This window comes from Cyprinus carpio, chromosome A7 (assembly GCF_018340385.1).
Source record: "Cyprinus carpio isolate SPL01 chromosome A7, ASM1834038v1, whole genome shotgun sequence".
Taxonomy (NCBI): domain Eukaryota; kingdom Metazoa; phylum Chordata; class Actinopteri; order Cypriniformes; family Cyprinidae; genus Cyprinus; species Cyprinus carpio.
In genome coordinates this window covers 2436564-2445467 of record NC_056578.1, presented here as the reverse complement: position 1 = coordinate 2445467, position 8904 = coordinate 2436564, and the positions used below count along the sequence as shown (strand labels likewise).

General features: G+C 41.7%; 1 pseudogene; it reads left to right on the top strand.

Annotated features, from left to right (window-relative positions):
- Window positions 1–220: 220 nt before the first annotated feature.
- LOC109091235 lies at window positions 221–2933 on the top strand (annotated as a pseudogene).
- The last annotated feature ends 5971 nt before the right edge of the window (window positions 2934–8904 follow it).

Genomic DNA, 8904 nt, shown 5'->3' with positions numbered 1-8904 from the left:
ACTGCAGCTCCTGTGAAGGAGCACCCAAGCAAAACTACGGAAAAACCCTCTGAAAAATATCCTCAGGGAATTCCCGAGGAGCGGGGGGGATGAGAATCCTAACCGGACAGACTTTCAGGCTTGACCCAAGCAAATGGACAAACCGATAATAAGCACAGTATGTATCTTCGGCGTCAAGGTTTGCAAAAACCTGACAGGTCTGAAGATCCACCAGACAAAGATGGCCTGCCTTAAGGGTGGGCGAATGCAGCAACGCACAGGGGCAATAGCCGGTATCTCAGTTTCTGGATTGCCAGTTGCAGGTCAGACGGAGGAGGAGCCAAGCCCGGAGTCACACCACAGTGTCCGGAACCTCTAAGCAGCACCAGCCTCTTCTCAAGGCAAAAAGCCAGAACAGTGCCGGGTGAAGTGGCCTGCCGCTAACAAGAAGGATTGGCACCAGTTCAATGAGGACCTCGATAAGATCCTGGAGACAACATGCCAAGGGGAATGTTGAACAGAAAATCCAAACTATGTGCACCCTCCATAATGGGCATAGGCGCAGAGAGCGGTTTGGCATCTCAGAAAAACGTGGGCACAACTATTCCAGCATGATCAAAAACCGGCGAGAGGTACAGATCAGCCAACTGAGACGAGATCTACAATCCCTGAAACGCCAGTACAAGGCAGCCAAAGGAGAGGAGGAGAAAAAGGCCCTGGTGGAACTCAGAGAGATTGTAAGGAGGAGGCTCACCACACTCAGGTTGGGCGGAGTGGCACAGAAAAAAGGTCAAGGAGCGAGCCGGCAAAGCGAAAGGCATTTATCTCAAACCCATTTGGCTTCACTAAGAGACTCCTGGGGCAGAAGAAAAGCGGCAACCTCATGTGCACTGCAGATGAAATGAACTACCACCTAAGAGTTACATTCAGCGACTCTGCTAGGGAGCAAGATCTCGGCCCCTGCGAGAAGCTTATCAAACCTCCAGAACCAGCGGCCCAGTTTAACATCTCTGGGCCCACCTTGAAAGAGGTGAAGGAGGCGGTAATGGCAGCAAGATCAAGTTCCGCTCCTGGTCCTAGCGGGGTACCTTATAGGGTCTATAAACAGTGCCCATGGCTACTTGTTCATCTCTGGAAAATCCTGAAAGTGTTTTGGCAGAGAGGGAAGGTGGCTTCCCATTGGAGATCAGCCGAGGGGATCTGGATACCCAAAGAAGGGAATGCAAGCACCATCGAGCAGTTTCGCATAATCTCGCTGCTCTGCGTCAAAGGGAAAATCTTCTTTAAGATCGTGTCTCAAAGACTAATGGAGTTTCTCTTGAAGAACGGGTACATTGACACCTCGGTGCAGAAGGGGGGAGTCCCAGGAGTACGGGGGATGCTTGGAGCACACAGGAGTGGTGAGCCAGTTGATCCGGGAGGCCAAAGAGACCAGAGGAGACCTAGACGGAAGATATTTGACAGCTCCCTGAAGGACACAACCCCTATCCAACAAACTAGAAACGACATAAGGAACTGGCTAACTTGCAGTCGACAACTCGGGGCATCCAGGAAAGTACAAAACCTGGATGTACCAGCATGGAATCCTGCCGAGGATTCTCTGGCCCCTTCTCGTATACGAGGTACCCATGACAACGGTAGAAGCATTAGAGAGAATGGTCAGTCAGTTCCTCGGGAGGTGGTTGGGGCTGCCACGGTCCCTGAGTAACATCACACTGTACAGTCATTCCACCAAGCTGCAGCTTCCCATCAGCAGCTTGTCCGAGGAGTTCAGGGTCACTCGTAGCAGGGAAGTCTCGATGTATAGAGATTCATCTGATGTTAAAGTTTCTTCAGCTGGAATCTGTGTTAAGACGGGAAGGAAGTGGGCAGGCTCAGGTGGCGGTGGACTGAGCAGAGGCGCGGGCTTGAGGCATGGTGTCTTTGTTGGGTAACGTGGCAGTGGGTCGTGCAGGCCTGGGCAGTTTTCCTAAGCCACGTTACGACAAAAGCAAGAGGGAGGGGGAGAAGCGTCAGTTGGTGCAGGATGAAGTGCGGACAGAGTTGGAGGAAGACCGCCTGACCATGATGGTCGGTATGCAACAGCAAGGTGCCTGGACTAGGTGGGAAAATGCCGAGCAGCGCAAGATTACCTGGGCAGATTGTGAAGCTCTGAACCACGGCGCATCAAGTTCCTCATCAGTTCGGTGTACGATCTTCTACCTAGCCCATCCAACTTGCATCGCTGGGGCTTGGTAGACTCACCAGCATGCCAACTGTGCCAAAGAAGTGGCACACTGGCGAGCATATCCTCAGCTGCTGTCAAAGGCATTGGGGGGGATGGGCGGTATCGCTGGCGAAATTCAAAACTGATGTTTCCTAGTGGCACACTAAGCCAAAAGTAATACTTGTGTAATATGCAGTATATGTTATATGTTTATATATTTTCCTTTGTAAGAGCTGGGGAGAAGGCTTATCAGCAGCCACGCTCCACAGAGGGCTCCTCGCAAATGCAAGTGACTGGCATCTTCAAGTGGACCTGGGAAGGCAGCTCAAGTTCCTGAATCACATCACGGTCACCTCACTCCGCCCGGACGTGGTGATGACATCTGAGTCGACTAGGCAGTTGGTCATAGTGGAGCTAACAGTACCCTGGGAAGACAGACTGGAGGAGGCAAATGAGCGCAAGAGAGCCAAGTATGCAGAGCTGGTGGCGGAGTGCAGGAGCGCGGCTGGAAGGCACGGAGTGAGCCAGCGGAGGTTGGATGCCGGGGCTTCGCTGGACAGTCGTTGTTTCAAACACTCAAAATCCTTGGAGTTAAAGGACATAAAGAACATCTCTGAGGCTGCTGAAAAAGCCTCACGATGGCTGTGGATCAGGAGGGGAGGATCCATGGAGTAGCACGCCACTTGGACACAAGCCAGGGACTGATCACCCTGGCAGGGCCGCCCGGGCCAGGGTGTCTGTTGATTAAAGGCCTGAAACACCTGTTGACACCGGGTTCATCACTGATGACGTGTCCAAGTAGCACCTAAAGGTGTATGTAAGAACAGTGGTTCTCAACCACATTCCTGGAGGACCCCCATCATGCAGCCACTGCACATGTCTCCTTAATCAAACACACCTGATTCAGATCACCTGCTCATTAGTAGAGACTCACAGACTTGAAATGGGTGTGTCAGACAAAGGAAACATGCAAAAAGTGCAGTGTTGGTGGTCCTCCAGGAATGTGGTTGAGAACCACTGTGTTAGAACATAGACTTTAATTTAGTTGAGGAATGAATCTAAAAGTGAAAACACAACACACTTGTTGTTTGTCTTTTCTCCAATCACAAATGCAGACATGGTTTTATGTTTATTGTTTGTCTTTTCTCCAATCACATAAGGAAAACAGGATAAATCATTATAATTCGTAATTATGTCCCCACTGGATGGATCTGTAATGGGTTTTATTGTTTTTGTCTTGTGTTGCCAGTGTTCTGACCGGGACAAGCATCACAGTATGGTGAGGGGCGTAACATTTCCGTCACACGCTTGAGGCATTCGGCCAATCACAACGCACTGGATAGCTGGCCAATCAGAGCACACCTTGCTTTCAGAACGATGAACTTTGTAAAAATAGACACGTTTCAGGAGGCGGGGCTTAGAGGAGAAACAATAATGTACAGTATGTGGAAAATAATGTGTTTTTTTAAACATTAAACCACATAAACACAAGCTTTTGGCTTCTCTCCTGAGGCCACAAGAGGGCGCATCGAGCTAAATATGCACATTTATTCAAAGCATAAGATAACATGACTATCTGTGAAAAACAGTTTATGTCAAAAAAAATATAATAAAGTTCATATTCAAGTTCAATTCATAAAAAAAAGGTTTTTCAAAGTTGAAAATAAACCAACTATTATTGGGGTATGTTTTATGAGAAAATCTATTTCCATTTTTACACTTCAACATTACGTGTGTAATTCATTGTGTTACTTCCCTTTTCTTCTTGTTTGTGAAATTTCATTGCCATTTCCATGAATCATGTTTGTACACAATTGTTCTTTTGTTTTTGTTTTTCTTGGTTTTCTCAACAGGAATGTCAAGTTATGAAATCATGACTCAGGGACTACTAACATTTTATTTTTGTTCACTTTATGGTATTTCATTAAGTTTTTCAGCTACTTAGTTTAGTTTAGTTTAGTTTCTTTTTTTTTTTTCATTTTAAGAAAATGCTTTTTTGTTTTTCTGATTATTGTTTTTGCATGTAAAAATAGCTCTGCCGCTTCTCATTGTGAACATTCCTAGCCACATTTTTCATTTATTTGGAAATCACCATCTTAAGATCTATTTCCTTCTTCCTTTTCAACTGCAATTTCAAAAGTGCCTATGGAATGTAGCTGGACAAATCATAAAAAAATACTCAATTGCCAGGCAACATTAACCTTGTGAAAAACATTTCCAGACAAACGTCATAGAAAATACTTTCAGGTTCATGAAATGAGAACTGTATCAAATGAAACTATAACAGGCCATGAATCTCCACTAGTGATAACACAAATTAATAATACATAATTAAATTAAAATGAGAGTACAAGAAGAAAAACTCAGTGGAGGTCCAGAAGTGGTTTTACTGGTTCCTTATCTTTTGATTTGTATTTTTATCTCAGTAAAGGTCAGTAGACAAAAATATTGTCACAATGCGGTTGTTAGAAAGAACTGATTTTGATTTAAGTAGTAATGAAACTCTCAAACAAGTCTCTCGTCAGCAGTTTATAGCTAAACTTTGTGGTTTAAATTTTACTTTATGTAGATGATTAAGTTGGCAATAGTTTTAACAATAAATCGGTTTATTGTTTATGACCTTAAAACAGTGAATCTTATTTAAATCTTAAGGTGATTCTCATATATAATCATTGTCTTAACCTATGTTGAAAAATCCTTAACTTCCCGGTCAAAAATGACTGGCCTCATTATGTTGTATTTTCACAAAATCTTAGAGTCAACCTTTTTGTCAGCCTGTTTTCTTTCAGTTAGCACAGGTTAGTTTTTCTTTTTGGTACTGGTTGATTGCAGGTTTCATTGATTTGAGCTCATGAGTTTCCATTTTTGAGTAAAAAAATAAATAAATAAAAATCATTATTTTTGGATAATTTTGGCAATATTCACTCATAAACTAAGGTGCATGAGCTCAGATCAGTGGGGCCTTCGACCAATCAGTTCCCAAAAATTGTGCTTATTGAAAGAAAACAAGATGATAAAAAGATTAAATGTAATATTGTTTTTGACCAAAACAATAAATTTATAAGCAATTTTTTTATAGGCTGGTCATTTTTTAACAGAAACACCCAATTAAAAACATTCGGTTGCATTTATTGATTCATTTATTTGTGTAATTAATCATATTATGGTCACGTCCTCCTATCCTTCACACAGCATTTGTTTTTAGATTAAGAAATGCTTTTTGCAAACGAGAATGAAGAACTGGTTTGTGATCTTATCGTTTGAGATAGATACAGGGATAGATGAAGAAATGATGGAATGTCTTTGAGAAAGAGAGCAATCATCTGACAGGAATGCTGACAAATTTCCATCCGTGTGGTGACATTTACAAGAAATCCAGGAAATCCCTATAGCGCTAGCTGAATAAACAGAAGATTGAACTGCTTTTATTAATTCAACGTGACTTATAAACACACGAATACAACATAAATATATTGTTTAATCTGAGAATGTCTATAATTTTTATTATAATAAATTATATAATAATGCAATGCTAATCGACATAGCCTTTATTACTCAAAAATACTGTTCACTTTATTTAAACAATTCATTTTAATTCAACACCATTGTGTTAGATTTCTCATTCAAACGCAGTTGCATTGTGTTGAAACAGTTCTGCTTTGGTCAGCGGGATAAAGTTCAAGTAAAATGTTATTTTATGCATCTTTTCCCAAGATGATACAATGGAGATACATAATAATGTTTAATACTCTTTTATGTTTGTATTTAAAAGAATTTCTGGTATGTTAGCAATTTTGGGGGGGGGGGGGGAAGGTGGTGAGGAGAGCATGTGCTTGGGTTTTGAGGACCTGCTAACAAGAATTAAAAGTTGTTTTAATAATAATAAACCAATATATATATATATATATATATATATAGATATATATATATAGATATATATATATAATATATATATATATATAATATATATAATACATAAAAAAGGTATACTAACAATAAGAACTATATTTAGCTTGTTTAGTATTGTTATAAATAGCAGCTTGAATCAAAAAAGATATTCTACCTTAAAATAAATGAATTCATTTATGGACAATGATTCCACATAATGGAAACATGTTATCTTTACTCAAAATACTTTAGTTACAATGAACTTGATTGATTCAAGTTACTTGGTTGTTTAAGTTTACGCATTTCAGTTTAGTTCATCATATATTATGTATTTGAGTAGAGATAACATGTTTCTATTATGTGGAACCACTGTCCATAATTGAATTAAGTAGTTTAAAGGTATCTTTTTTTTGAGTGCTTATATGAAAATACTATGAAATATGTTGCGTGCCTTATTTATTGTAAGAAGACCACATCATCTTACAGAAGGATTTATTTCAAGCACTGACTGACTGAAGTTATGAAGTGAGTTTGGAGTAAAAACATGTTATTAAATGTGGTATTTTTCACATGCTTTCAGATGAAACAGCATTTACTACACAGAGCCATAGTTCACTGAGAAGATGACCCAAACAGCTTTCATAATCACAGAACGATTTCTTCTATTTCTGTATCGCACGATTTAAATCAATCTGCGATTATGAACACAGTTTTGCGTAGCTTGTCAGTGAACTAGGGCTTTGTGTAGTAAATGCTGTTCCATCTGAAAGCACGTGATGGAGATTTACTACTAATCACAGAACCGGCTTTACTGATGAGATACGCATTACAATTGCATTCGATTTATCATGCAGCCCTACAAGAAATGCTTTTTATCAAAACCTTTGTATACAGTACTTGTGAATGTAAACAAATATTTCCATTGGACTGCAGCGTTCCGGGTGTGCATAAACACCGCAGTCAGATCTGTCACGCCTGTAATTAATCTGTAATTAATTCTAGGCTATCCACCTTATTTTGCAGCAAGGAAGTAAGCCATTTTCTGTAAATGTTCCAGACTTCCAATTCATCAGCCTCTAAATTAGAAGAAAAACAAATGTGTGGTAAAACAACAACAACAAAAAAAGCCAATTGGGATTTATCATATTAAACAGACTGTTTTGTACAGGTAAAAAAAAAATAAAAATAAAAAAAAAACAAGCAAATGATATGGAAGTCTCACACATTCAAGTTCCAAATGGCCACAAATGCTCTTATGTTAAAAATGAGGTGGATATCTGTGCCAGTGAGCTGATTCTACATTCTAGAATTCTAAGTTTTTGTTTTCAACATCTCAGAAATGTAATGAATCAAAAAGGAACTAAGCAGAAACTGGACAGACAAGGTTGTGGGTGGAGATGTTGAATCTGATTGTAGATACGAAAGATTAGGAAATAAAATGTAAACTGAGAAGTGAAAAGAAACCTTGAGAACATGGCATTTGGTTCTGATCAAATAAAATAAATATTCCTCAAGATGGTGCCGCAGATGGCAGCCATGGTTTGTCGCTCCTTTGTACTTGTACTTTTTTTGTCTTAAGCAACTTTTTCCCGATCAGCTTTACTAGAAACGAACTCCTGGACATCAGAAATAGCACACCAAATAACTTTCTGCCAACATTTGAGCATGCACATGTTTTACTGAACATGTTTTACATGTGTTTTACATGTGTGGACGCGCCACCATCTTGGACTGGCGGCGCGTCCACACGCAGCGGCTTCTCTCTGTCCCGACAGAACGGTGTTTTTCGTGTTTTTTTGTCTTGTGAGTCGCAGTGTTTTTTGTACGTCGTCATCGCGTCTATCTGTCTTTTAAGCGCGCATACAGTCGTGAGTTTCTGCTGGATGTAGGCAGAGCCGCATTTTTAGAGTTAAAACTCCGCACACGCGGAACAGCTGCGGGCCCCTCGGACTACTCTGGAGGCCTACATCATCACCGACCCCCCACTACTGCATCTCGCCCACAGCGGAGGCGCCACAAGCGGCGTGAGAGGAAGCAGAAGAGGGGTAAGCGAGGAGGTGATCTGCAAACACTGCTCAACCCTGGTGGAGTTTATGATTATTAAGTGCCGGCCGTTCTATCTGCCGAGGGAATATACTGCCATACTGGTCGTTTCGGTTTACATTCACCCGAACAACAACAACAGCAACAGGAACGATGCACTAAATGAAACTGCACCAGCACATCAGTGAGCAGCAGGACAGCACACCCCGATGCTTTTCTCATCATAGCTGGGGATTTCAAACATGCTGACTTAAAGAGTGTGTTTCCCAAAAATACACCCACACATTAACTTTCCAACACGAGGTAATAACATTTTAGACTTTGTTTACACCACACAGAGAGAGGAGCTTACAAAGCCCTCCCCCTCCCCCACCTCGGTGCCTCAGACCACATCACTGTCATGCTAATGCCTGCATACAGACCACTTGTTAAAGTCGGTAAACCAGTTCAGAAACAGATTCAAGTGTGGCCAGAAGGGTCGTCTGACGCTCTTCAGGACTGCTTTGATACAACTGACTGGAATATGTTTAAGCAGGCTGCCACTTACAATAACTCCACTGACCTCCAGGAGTACTCAGAGACTGTCACTGCCTACATCACCAAGTGCATTGAGGATGTAACAGTCACAAAAACCATTACTGTCCCGGGCCAACCAGAAGCCGTGGATGACAGGGGAAGTCTACAGACTCCTGGAGACGCGGAACGCTGCCTTCAGAGCTGGAGACGAGGGGGGCCTGAGAACAAGCCAGGGGCCAACCTATCCCGCGGCATCAGAGAGGCTAAGAGAC